We start from the raw sequence: 14,629 nt of genomic DNA on the forward strand, positions 1-14,629 counted from the left end.
TAAGTTTAATTAACTGTGGATTAGCAGAGCTTTCAGTGGCTTACATCCAGAGTAGAAAAGAGAGCAATCAGGCATTGGCTAGGAGACATAAGCCGTGACCTGTGCCATCTCCAAGATTCGACAGGCTACATATGCGTTTCTCCATGCTAGTGAACAAAAGCAGGCCTATAATAATGGCTCTAGAAGCAGCGCCATCATGAATAATTTCCTCAAAGGAAGTGGATTTGTTTACCTGTTCACACCAAAGCCAAATTATTATCAGCTAAACAGAAGCCAGGCTAAAGAAAAGCTACGTCACTGATGTTCACATTTTTGCATGTCTTTTGTTCACAGGCCATTACACGCAATAAAACGCTCCTAATGATTTCTTTCAGGAGTCTCCTTCTTTATCTTTACGCAGCAATCTCAGCCACAGCTGCCTGTTTATGCTCTTTAAACAAACAGTTGCCAGTAATCTAATTATACAATTAGACTTATTATCTGATGCATTATACTAATAGGCCTTGATAAAATGTTCTTTATCTTATTTAATCATTGCCTCATTAGTATTAATGAGTATCGAAATGAACATCGGAGAAAAAACTGAGATTGTCACACATAAACATGCACATGTAGGAGGGTAAGGGGGGCCACTGTCAAACACATGGCCTATGGCGTCCCTAGGGTGTGTGTGTGACTGATGTTTACCGACATCTAGTTAACTCTGGGTTGGCCTCTATCAATGACTCCCGGAGCCCTTCCTAGTCCGAGGATCCCGCTCTAATACCCTTCCTGAAATCCGCCCTCGTGCATCGCCCACTGCCACTGATGAACAGACAGCTGCCAATGCTAAAGAAGTGGCTATAGAGAGGTACTGTACACCTCTATTGTAAGTATCAATGTCAGAAAAACAAAGGGCAAAGAAAAGAGGCAATATGAGATAGAGCGAACGGGGAGGAAGAAGGCAAGTCTTGCGCTTCTTGATTATGGTTAAAGGGCAGCTTAGAGCAGAATGGTGCTGTTGGGAGATAGCGGGCATCCACGGTCTGAATAATTTAGTAGAAAGGATAATGAGAATGAATGTTTGCCTCTATGTTGTCTGTTTTTTTCTATGCCTGGGCTTTAAAGATAGCAAGAGCCCTCGCTGAAATGCGTGTTTATCGTCAGGCAGACTAACAGTGCCAACACGCATTCTCCAACCTGACGCGCGCACACACACACACACACACACACACACACACACATAATATGCATATACTGTCACAAACACTAAAGGAGAGAAATCCAACATAGCTATTACAGCGTAAACAGTAAAGCGACTAACATCAGAGCAGACCTCGAAATTAGTTTTTCTTTCTGGCATAATCTCGTGCAGCATATACAGATGCTAACCATAATCCACTTGCCTCTCCAGCCGAAGTGCAAAGGGGAAGTGCTCTCCTCAACCTGTATGGTAAGGACATTAAAAGTTAGTGTATGTTAGAACAAGGCGAGAAAGTCCCAAAGTCCTTTATAAGAGACAAGACTGTGAAAAATCTCTCAAGTGTGAAATAAAATTAATTTATAATCGCAATCGCACAGAAATAACTCCAGGTTCTCTGAACAAATATAATTCCTTAACAGTTCCATGAAATATTATTTTGAGGAAGAAATATTATAAATATAATAAATAAAATAAAAACAACAAAATAAAAGTGTAAATATAATTTTTTAAATTATGAGGTCATTTTTAAGATGTTATTTACACACTTTATTTATTTATTTATCTGATTGATTGATTGAAGCACAAATGCAATCCAATAACTGACCTTAACTATATGTTCAATAACAATGCTAAAAGAAAACAATCTGGTAATGTAGTTGAATACAAAGCCGATTAGGTAATATTTTACAATATTTCATATAATGTTATATTTTATTTCTTAACATTAGTAAAACTACATTAGCCCAAATGAACCAAAAATGAACAATATTTTAATACATTTTATCTTTATATTATTTCTACATTTACACACACGCACACACACACACACACACACACCCACACACACACACACACACACAAGCACACACACACACACACACACACACACACACACACACGCACATTAAGCTTAATAAATGCTGTAAAAATATATTAGTTCGTCAACTAATGCATTAACTAATGTTAACAAATGAACTTTTAAATTATTACCACTGATTCACAAAAAAAAAAAAAAAACTAATTTCTCGAGAATCATTTATTTGGGAATCAGTGCTTGTGCTTTATGTTTAGTCCTGTAGAATCAACATGGGTGTTGTTGCGCAGCTAAAAATTAGTGAAAGAAATACTGTGAGTTACTATGGTGTTCAACAACAAATTTGGAATCGACTAATTGGAAAAAAGCATACATGGGAATGAAAAAAGTTAGCTGGATGCATGTTTCTCCTTTGACAGCCATTTAAAAGTAGATTAGTATTCTGACAAAATAATTTGTAATTGGCTGAAAACAGTGTCCAGAACGAAGCACCCACCAAAGATGGCATATTTCAAACCAGTAAGTGCATTTATTTTCTTTGGAATTACATACACTGATTATTTGTACACAAAACTTTGATTTTATGTTGAATTTTAACATGCTTTGACAGATGTTAAAACTGTGCATTTTCTTTTTTATCCCACCAGGTCAAAATAAAGAAAAAACCATCATGGTGGTGTGTTCCTCATCACCTACCTGTCATGTTCCTGTCTAACACGCCAACGTCCTCAGGCGTCATGCTGCACTACAGCTTCCACAATGACCGCTCTAATCGTCACACTGGGTGATTTTACCATTAAGTCATTTCTGCAATGGCTCTCGGCTGGACAGTATCGACCTCTGTGCATGGCGCTTTACATAAACCACTCAATTCCGCCTGTGGTAATCTCCGTGTTGTGACTCCTCACATGGTCAGTTCGAACGCTTGTAAAGTTCAGGACCACTTCGGAACATCTCATTTATTAGCCCCTGAATGAGTGGCTGCCTTGATTTGTGTGCTTGTGTGTGTCCTGACAGGAGAATATGTAACGTATGTATTTGCATTAAAACTGGTCCTGTGGCAGAGCAATTTATCTTCTGGTCTGACAGGGCTGAGCAACAGATCAGGGATCTATGCTGTTGTCACACTATAATTCTAATCAAGTAGACAAGAAACACACATACCGTATTTTTCGGACTATAAGTCGCACCTAAGTATAAGTCGCATCAGTCCAAAAATAGGTCATTACATTACATGACAGGACAAAACATTACCGTCTACAGCCGCAAGAGGGCGCTCTTATGCTGCTCAGTGGTAGACTACAGGAGCACTAAGCAGCATAGAGCGCCCTCTCGTGGCTGTAGACGGTAATGTTTTCTCTTGGTTCATTTCTCTCTGTTCTTGTTAAATTAACTTTGATGAATAAGTCGCACCTGACTATAAGTCGCAGGACCAGCCAAACTATGAAAAAAGTGCGACTTATAGTCCGGAAAATACGGTAGCTCTCTATTTCTCTTTCCACTTGTTCCTCCTATTAGTGCATCTTGGTCTTGTGTGAAAGGAGCGTGTAATGGAGGTCCTGGAGGAATTCCGACGTGTTGCAGACTAGTAAGAGTGTCAAAGCCGATCGATATTTCATTGTAACCTCTGACAAACTCATTGAGATGCTTTACTTAGAATATAAATGCTCCGTTCAAGCAAAACACATATAGACATTTGTGCATGTAACTTAATGTTTACATTTGCATGATCATAATTTAACATCATATTTGCATAATGGGGATCAATATATCGAAATACTTGAAGAATTTTATGTTTTAATTTTTCAATAATTAATTCTGTATGACTTATAGCTATAACTTGTGTTTATATGAAAAACTAAAGAAAGTAGCACAGTGGAACAGAAACATCACGTTTTTTTAGCTCAAAACTTTAACAGTCAGAAACCAAACATGAAAAATAGTGTGTAGCAATAGGAAGCACCACATCTTCAAGGGAAAATGGCCAACTTTAGCAGCTGCAAGCATGTAAAGTTGTAAATCAATACATTATTTTACAATCCTAACAGAAGCCTTTTGAGTTAGAAAAATCAGAGTGAGTAAACCTGTAGTTCAAGCAACCAAATTTGTTGTGTGGCCAAGATTCTTGACACACAATAGCACCACATGATCCATAACCAGTTCAATTTACCAGCATGCATGCAAATGCCGAACACGGAAATGACACTGCTGGAAAACTCCACGGTTGCCTGTGAAGGAGAGCGCCGCGCATCTGGCGCCTTTGATACAATCACATATTTCCATTACTTTACAGGCAAGAGCGTGTAATGTCCTGGGTAGCAAGGCGTAGTGCTGCAGTTATCAACCACTTTCACAGCAATCACTCGACATTAAGAGAGACGACACGCCCGCAATTACGCCAAAATTACACTGGTAACAGGCTCAGAGACTGCGTGCACACAACAAATACCCTGCTCTTTTATTCTGTCTTATTTCTTCTACAAAGAACCTGTTGACTTTGGTACACTAAGACTGTCTAGCACCCTAAAGAGGAAAATGTTTCCAAAATGGGGTCAGGAACAGGTACCACTTTTGGCAAAGCAAGTAAAGGCCAATCACAGCACTGCAGTGAACCACAACACAATCAAATGAAAGACTAAACTGGAGGAGGTTTGATAAACGGTCAAAGTCAAGATTTAGCAAAAGATGGAGATCCATGGTGTTTCTCTATATGAATTAATTGAGACCAGGCTGAAGTACACACATAATTGCACCACATCTACAAAAAAAGAAATCGTATAAAATAAGCCATTTGGCAATTAAATACATTTATAAAATGTCATCAAAAGGCCAGAAAAAAAAATCAGTAGGGGACTGTTTTTCTGAATATAATTAATCCACCAAATCATAGCGTTTAAGGTTAATTTAACTTCATTTGGCTGAAGAAAACATGTTCTTAAAAATATTACTGGGATATGGATGAAAGACAAATACACATATGTGTTTTTAAAATGCTGTTGGTCACTCTTTATATTAAGTGGCCTAAACTATATACTTAAAAGAAAATGTACAAGAAGTACTTATTGTTTTCATAGTTTATTGAAAAACTCTTTTGCTTCTTTTGAGGTGGGATATGTGTAAGGTTAGTGGTATGGGAAGGTTTAAGGGGGTTAAGGGTTAAGGTCTAAGGGATGAGTCAATATTGTAATTCTAAATGTAATTATAGAAATTAATTACAGATTTAATTACATGCATTTTTTTTTTATAAAAGTACAATGTAAAAACATGTATGTACACAATACATGCATTGTACCAAACAATTAATTTAAATACAAGTACATAGTAGTTAAGGCCACTGAAAAAGAATGGAAAAGTAGCACAGTGCAATGGAAATGGCACATTTACAGAGTAGTTATAAAAAAAACTGAATTGAGATCTTAAGGGCATGAAGTTTAAACCCAATATGCCCAATTAATAAACATTATCTTTGAAATGTATTAGATATTTAATACACAAAGAAACCGGTTTGACCCAAGTATCTAATTTCTGACTGTCAAACCCCATCAACCAGACAAATCCCCCCTGAAGCACATCAATGTTTTATTCTAACAGACTTAAAGTCACCATCTCACTAGGGGCAATAAACTGACATCAGACATTGTCCATGCACCTTGCATGGGTTTCAGAGCACATTTATCACTGCCAGCAATGAAATATTGCAACAGACTGTTCAGACTCTAAGCAAGAACACCCGAGTGCTCTGGTAGCTTGCTAAAGGGTCTTGGAAACATCTATCAAAGAGCATTTTGATAAGCATTTAAGCAGTTGAGTATGCTTTTGAAATATTTCCCATGATGGTCCTTTCCCGAGAACAGACGAACCTATACATCACAGGGCGTCTGTAGTATATTTATGAGTTCTTCATACAGAAAATCCTAAAGGTTTAACTGGTTTGAGGGCTTGGAAAGACACACTTCCTCTGAACAGTCTCCTCCCTAAATCCCACCTCAGTACCACACTCAAACTTTTCCCAGCACATAGCTTGTATATATATTTTTTGCTCTAGGATTTGTTTCCATCAGTTCAGGCCGAGATACCTGAATCTCTCAGCAACTCTACTGGTCCATGAAACGGATTTTCTCTATGAAAGTCAATGCCCCCAAGACAAAAAAAAAAAAAATCAAATCAACATTGTCCTATTGTTAAACAATTGACATTTAAAGCTGTCCAACAAATAAACAGAATACAAGGTCACATTTCATCCTCTGGATGCCGTACATATAAAGCGGTGGATTTCAGTGTTGATGGCCACCTGATGTTAGTGTAACTTTAGTCTCTTTAACACTATTCTGGGACATGATTCGATAATTTACATTTGTAGCTCAAATAGGTACTTTTCATATTTAAGGTTAGCTGTATGTGGAAAAGAAATAGCGATGCTTGCTTTAGCTTATCTGAAAACTGTCTTTCTACATCTGTTTTTCAAAAAGATTTTAAAGATCTATTTTTTACACAGGATATCACTGCAATTTTGCTATTTGACAATGACAAAGAAATAGCCCCTGAGCAATGGATAAAAAGATGCCGAATTTGAGATTTATACATCTACATACAGCATCTCCTCTAAATATACTCTGATATTGTTCTGCTGTGGTGGGCTTTCAACTGATTCAAAAGCTATTGAGTGAATCACATGACAGACGCTGAAATCCAAATGCAGGGCCGCTTCCTTTTCCTCAATGATCCCTCAGAATACTGATGCCACTGTATTCTCGTAGTCACTGCAGCTGAATGAAATGAGGGAGCCAGCAAAGGCAAATCTTTCTCCTCTGAGCACAGAGCTTTTTTATCCGTCAGTAATATTCTTTCAGAGCTACTGTTTGATTTTCGGCTGCTAAGACGATTAGTATCTTAAGATGCTGCAACTCGAGCAATACAACTCTTCTGTCTCCTAACAGGCAGCATAATCCAGACGTCATGGAGTGTCTTTGGACAAAGCTGTGCCAAGAGATACCTGCTTTGCATATGTGTGTGGTGCTGTTCATGATGCATGTAATCTTGTATAGCACCATGACATATTGGGCTACATCCAGAGTTTATGAGACAAAAGATGTGTTTGAAAACATTTGTTTGTCATATTCCTTTAGACTGCTTTTGGCACAAAACAGAATACAATTGTGTAATCTTCCATTTCATCTTTTTCCATGGTTTTCATTTGTACAAAATGTCACAGAGCCTCAGCCCAAACCAAACAGAATTATGCAAGAAAATATAACAAGAGGCATAAAAATCTATCGTGCTGCAACTGTGGCTGCTGCAAAGGTTCACGTTGACACGCTGTGGTGTTAGAGTTTAGTACCAACACTAAATTAGCTTTAAGTGGAGGAAAAAAGAAGAAGAATAAAAAAAGAAGATAAAATACATAAGGGAACTTAGGGCCCTATCATACACCTGGCACAATGCGACGCAAGGCGCAGCGCAAGTATGTTTGCTAGTTTCAGTCCGGCGCCGTTAGCATTTTCCCGTCCAGCGCCACGTCGTTTAATTAGCAAATGCATTTGCGCTCATTTGTTGTTACAATGAAAGCTGAAAAACTAAACTAAACTAAACTAAACTAAGATAAAATAAAATAAAATAAAATAAAATAAAATAAAATAAAATACAGCAGGTTTGGAATACAAACATCAAGGTGAGTAAACAACAGCAGAATATTAATTTTGGCTAATTACTCTGAGACCAAACCTAGAGAACCTCACATAATTTTGTAGTTTGCATGTATTTAAAATATTTGTTGTGCTCATTGAGGTCAAGCACTGTTACTCCAGTCCTTGGACTCATAATAGGACCAAATACGTTCTGAAGTCCTCTTTTCACCACAAAAATGTGACAGAATGAAACTGATGCTTGGTAAACGTTCAGAAAACTGCAGCAGAAAAGATTTGATTCCCCTGATTTGATTAGAAACCCCACAAGAGAGCATGAAGAGAAGGCCTAATTAAAAGATCATCTTGATTGAAAATGCAGGGGAAAAAGTCATTTGTTAGGGGCCGCAGTGCAGTTGGGAGACAAGTGATCTGGGGACAGTGGGAAATCTGTATTGGGGGTGTGGGGGGGGGGGGGGTTAATGGGGGGTTGTTCGCTGAACAACTGCCTAATGTAAATTGAAAAATGATAACAATTAGTGTGTGATGGCCACTTGAGTCAGGCCCAGACGCAAACACCATTAAGGTCTAACAAACTTCCTCTCCCGCTGCCCCTCTCATCTCAAATGAAGGACCGCTGATCAACATAAACAAATTAAAACATTCTCAGGATGATGGCTTTAGGCTCTTGACCAATAGTAGAGGCACAGGGATACAGCATAATGCTGAATTAGACCCATTTCCCCTGGCAACTCCATTGTTTCTGTGGTATGCCTGGGAAACTAAATGACAGTGTGCTGCTGAAATGGAGTGATTTGAAATCCCCATTAAAAATAATGAGGCAACTATTTTCACCGCCCGTTAGTTGAAAACAATCCATATCACCAAGAGCTTGCACAGTGAGTACCATGAAAGACAACAATAGCAGAAGGGAAATTTATTTATTGACCTCTTGTTGTCCTTTGCTCGGAAGTTTTCCGCTCACACTGAGCACTGGAGCTTGCAAGAGCCTTTCGCCGAATATATCGATGTGCTTCTAAAGTGCACCTGCAATTTTGGGAGTTGTAACCGACAACGTTCTTGTGTCATGACTTCTCTTGAGGTGAACACTTTGTGAGACCATAATAAGAGTCTAATTTAGTGCTTTTACAAATATCAGACTCACCCGAACTACAATGAGACAAATGAATAGAGTAAATGGATAAATGTTTGCAGAGGAAAAAACATTTGGCCAATAAACAACCTCTGAGCTCTTTTCACTACTATTTCTGAACTGGTTAATTGATTCCCTTTTAAATCATTAATGTGAATTGGAAATACACACTACGCACAGGAAATTCAATTTATTATATATGATTAAAAATCTAAACTAAATCCTTCCAGCCATCTCTCAGTTACATCAAGAAAAATGTGCAAATTAAAGAACACAGACACAACATCTCATTTAAATATCGACCAACACAATATACCAAGCGCAGCAAAAATTAGCAGTCGCAAATAAAAAGATTTGATGCTCATCAGGTGCAGGTGATCTATTTACAACACAGGCCTAAAAATGTTTAAGAGATGCTTTTTAACATTAAATAATGGTGCATATACCTGTAATTAAACGGTCGCAAATGTTAGTAAATCACATTGCATGGATCATTTTAATACTATCCTCCCATAAATGTTGTGTCTGAAAGGGAAACTCCTACAAATGCATATTCAATAATGCTGACAATACTATTTTAATGACAAAAGACGGTTTGCACTGGCACAAGCTGTTAGTAAATCTGGTCCTTGTTGCACTAATCAGGAAAACAGAAAAATTTAATATTTTTTGGTAACATTACTTTAAAAGTTTATTTGACATGATTATAATCTATGAAGTCTATATACTTTCACACTTAAAGGCTTTTAAACAAAGTTTTGTCAAGCCAAATTTAAATCTTTGTCTTTTACAGTTACAGTTTCTAAAATAAATTATTGCAATTCTACTACCTTACTATTAAATTTGAACTGTAATTATGTGTCCTGTTTTCTACCTGAATTCAAATTCAATGTAAAATTCAGGAATTTAACAGTTTCACAACTCCGTTCCAAAGAGTTCTGGCCCACATCTCTGATTTTTACACATACCATTCGGGAGATCAGAAACACAAGCTAATGTAAGGAAGTTTTACCTTTTGCTGCAAGTCAGTGTTCAAGTTCAGTGATCTCTTGATCATTAGACCTAAACATCTCAGACTGACCTCTTGACTAAATTCAAAGAACACAGAAACCTAAAATCTGCATGGTTTGCGGTGTTGCTGGGTCCAAAGCAATTTTTAAAAAGCCTAGTATGAATGCAGCATTAATCAATAGATTTATCACTAAGCATCACAAACACATGAAACACATTTTAAGATATTTATTTATGATTATACAGATGTCAATATTTGTTATGTCAAAATATTTATTAACATCAGTTATAAACATTATGGTGATAAAGATAAAGATAACAGAAATCCATTCTGTTTTTTGTGGTCGCGACTGGAGATCATCAATTACGCATGGTTTACTTTACCCACTCGCTGCACATTCAACAAGTAAATTAAAAAACGATAATTTCCACTCTGCTATTTGCCAAGATGATCATGTTTACAAAAGGGCGATGAGGGTGGCGTATTAGAACGTGAGGCCGCATTATATTCGCACTTTGCTTAACCGAGCGTCACTTTAACAGGCCTCAGGTTGGCTGGACCTCTAGCACGTGGAACATTCACCAGCTGCCACTGTGAAAAACCATTTTAAATAATTCCTCAACACCATTATCATTCAAGCAGAAAACATGGTCACTTGTTAGATACCATAGAATGAAAATTACACATTCACCTCCAGCCAGAGAGATTAGAGATAAGAGCTCCCGTTTTCATGTAAATTAAGTCAATATCTTCCCTAAACATTTAATGGTTTCCATCTCAGGAGCTCCTCATCTTCATTCAATTGGTTTACTTTCTTCTTTGGGTTTTTCTTTTGCAAATATTATGCAACTAAACTGATCAGTGTGGATTACAGGGTATTTTAACTAGCTACAAAGCAAGCTCCTGAATGTTAAAACACCAAATGTTTGATATGTTGTAAACAAGTAACGTTGCCAGAGCAGTAATGAAATATGTACATTTTTTTAATTCCCTTTGAGCTAAATATTGATAAGTCAAAAACACTTGGCCCAGAGTCTTTTCATTTCAACATATCTCTATGACCACCTCCTGATCACTGTTTTTTATTCATCTTGACCAAGAAACATTGTATACAGTGCTTCTGTAATGCAACAGACCTTTGGGAAAAATGTCACCCCTCCCATATTTAGGTTTTTTTTTTCTCATAAAAATAAGGCAGTAATGTAAATGTGGTTAACAGATGTCACTAGACCAAATATGTATGTCTTTCACAGTCTAGACTTAGACTGACGTTGTAGGAGCTGCATTTTGCTTGTTACTTTCATCACATCATTCACACCTCATATTACCCTGTGAAACTCATTTGCACAGTTTCACATATGCATGTGATGTTCTCGATTATAAATGGAGTTTAAACTGGACTGAGGTTGTCAGCATGATTCTATCAGTATCATTTAACAACTTTTTAGTGTGTGAGAGATTAAGAATTTAACCTTAAAGATACTTTTAAATACCTCTTAATGAACCAGCATTCTTTGTTCCCTAGAGATAATGACCTCGAAAAACAAACGGTATCCACCTAAGACTGATAAAATAATTTCCATGAATACACAGTGACAGTAAAATGATTACAGCTGAAACAGTCTGTTTCCAAAGTTGGTATTAATGCATGACTTGACAAGTTACTGCAGTTTTATCACAATTGGAACACAAAATTTGATGTAATCATAAAAGATGAACTGCAAACAGAGTTTTGACTGGATATTAAATACTCAAACAAGGTGGATGACTTTAGTGTTTAGTAAATACTTCTCAATGTCTTCTATTAATTCTCACATATAAGTGCAAAGTACTGTAATTCTGATGTGTTATGGTGGCTGGAATAGGTTAATCTTAATTTGCTGAGTTCAACATTAAACACCAAGTCATTTTAGCAGCACAAAGTGATTCTGATAAAAAAAAAATATATATATAATAATAACGTTTAAATAAAAATCTGTAGTATCAATTTTTTTAAGCTGATAAAAGTAATTATATGGTAGCCTGTTTCTTCCACTATATATATATATATATATAAACTTGCAATTATGACTATCGCAACTGCAAGTTTATTTATGTCTTATTTCTTCTTTTCTTATAATCGTGAGATATTATCTCACAATTGCAAGTTATAAAGTCAAATTTTGAGGGGGGAAAATACAATTTTCCAACTGCTGCAAGTTTACATTTTAAAATTTTTAGTTTACCCTTTTAAAAATAGAATATATTTAAAATACATTTATTTCATACTAATTCTGTAGTTGAAATATGAATATAGCAATTATAATTAAACTTTATGTGGAGTATGTAAATGCATTTGCAGTATGCTTAGAAATATATGTATTCAAAATACATTTTAGTATATGTATTGTTCACTAGGGTATATCATGCAATTCTGAGAAAAAAAATTGCATAATGTAAACTCGCAATTGTGAGGAAAAAAAGTCAGAATTGTGAGCTAAGAAATTGCAAATAATATAATTTTTTTTTATTAAGGGGCAGAAACAAGCTTCCATATAATGGTGGCCTAAAACTGTCAAATAACTAAATGAAACATTTCCCAGTTCACTGTTAACAGCCCACCCCAGCTCATTCTAATTCTACAGTATAGAGACAAATATTAATGATATTTATGACAAATTAATTTCCTAAAAAGTCTATGAACTAGATTTTAAAACGTTCTAGAGCAAATATAAACGCCTCTTGCCAGTTCGAAAATTGCCACCACAATTCTGTTTGTGCATGTCTGTATTAACTGCAGCCAAATAATGAAATACTTAGTTTTGCGAAACAGCTACAGTACTGTAAATAAATCAACATCTACATGGGAGCGAGGACATTACTTATTCATTATTACTCTTAAAACAGTGTAAGTTACCCAGACATGTGATTAAGAGCTGATCAGCCCCCTGTCGTCAGTATGGAGCGCTCTAATCCTGTGCTGATGAGTATTGATGAGGAGATGGTCTAAGCTTGGGTGATGAAGTGTGTTGTTAAGAGTGTGCGCGCTGGTTACTGTGTCTGTGCGTGTTTAGACTTCCCATTCCTGATACACTCATTACAGGAGGGTATTGATTACTGAGTAGGGCGTCCTTGGCAAGGTGATGACTGCATGTGCATGCACACATGCTTATATCACAGTATAAAAACATAATAATCACCATATTTATTTTGTACTACATGTCTATCCATGCAAGTCAATAAATGCACGAGAGCATGCATGTAGTCTTTAGACGTTAAGATGTTTTGTGTGTGTGTGTGTATTTGTGTTTGTGAGCCACTTTTGGATTGGTGGTAATTGCAATGGAGATGTGCTAGCCGTATTACTGTTGGCGGGATGATTGGCTGGCTCTTTCTCCGTAGTGAGTCGATAATGAGATGGCCCAGGTGATGCGGCTGCTGTTAATAATTCATGAGTCAACATTGCTACACAGTACCGTACCTTATTCGGCAAAACATAGTGGGACAAAAACTGGCTAAATAAATACATGTTCCTCCTCTCTCCCTTTTAGTAGGGCTTGTGGGAGAATGGAGGTAGATGTCGCTGGATGTCTGCTCTCATTTGAGCTGTAGGACGGACGAACGCAACAGTAATCTAGGGTGTCTGCATTTTCGCCTGCATCCTTTTCCACGGCTGTGAATCAAACCCAGTGCTGAATTTTCACACCCTCAATGGTGAGAATAGAATCCCTGCAGGCTATTACAATATGCTAACAAGAGGTGTGAAGCTCTACTGCTCTCCATTTCAAATTTCAACATCTCGAAAAGACTGTATGGTCTATGCTATACATGGTATAGCTGAATGTTCTTATAGAACATGGGCAGAAAATGTCATAGTATAGGAGAAATTATACATGTTATCTTCACAAATTAAACTGCAGCGCTAATTTGGGCAATGCAAGTATGAACTTGGTCTACATTGTGGTGTCTGTTGGTGTTGGTCAGCGCTTGTTTTCACCAAATGAATCAGCATTTGTTAAGTTTTTGAGAAAGAGGTCATGGAACCTTCTAGAACAGAGGCTGCAGTGCATCAGTGCTCCTCTCAGCAGCAGCTGAACTCAAGACAAAAACCTGGATGAGTACACAACTGTGTTCAGACAGAAGGTGATGTCTAGACAAACATAGGCCAAGACAGCTGGACCTCAGTGCTCCCCTGCACAAACTCCAGAAAGAATTGTTGTGTATTGACAGACTCTCTCTCTCTCATACACACACACATTTCAGTGTGTTGATATATTGCTCTCTTATTTCCAGCAGGCACACTTGAGGCTCTCTCTCTGTCTTCAGTTTTACCCAATCAGAAGCTCTGAGGGACAATTAGGTCTCTGACAGCTTGGTTTCTCTTCTGGTGTAAGGTGGAATTTGGCCCCAGGGCTCTCACCTGCCACATCCATCTCAGACACACACACACACACACACACACACACACACACCCCCCCCCCCTACCCAGTACATACTACTTTGAGCACAAAATCTTCCTCACACATACACCTTAAATAGACGTCATCCTACATTAGAGAAATAATTGTAAATGTAGTGAAATAATGTAAATAAATGTAGTGAAATAATTTCTACATAATACAGATGTACTCATATAAAAATATTAATAAATGTAAAAACAAAACAAATATATAAATAAATAAAAATAGAAATAATGTATGAATGCGCAAATTGCTAAAAGTTCTTTTTTCTAAGAAGACTCTTAAAACCTGTATGCAGCTCATCAAGGCTGCATACAGTAAATACAGAAACACTGTGAAATATTATTGTATTGCACAAATTTAATATAACTGCTTTCTACTTTAATATGATTTATTCCTATAATGAT

This window comes from Carassius carassius, chromosome 23 (genome assembly GCF_963082965.1).
Source record: "Carassius carassius chromosome 23, fCarCar2.1, whole genome shotgun sequence".
NCBI classification, from domain to species: domain Eukaryota; kingdom Metazoa; phylum Chordata; class Actinopteri; order Cypriniformes; family Cyprinidae; genus Carassius; species Carassius carassius.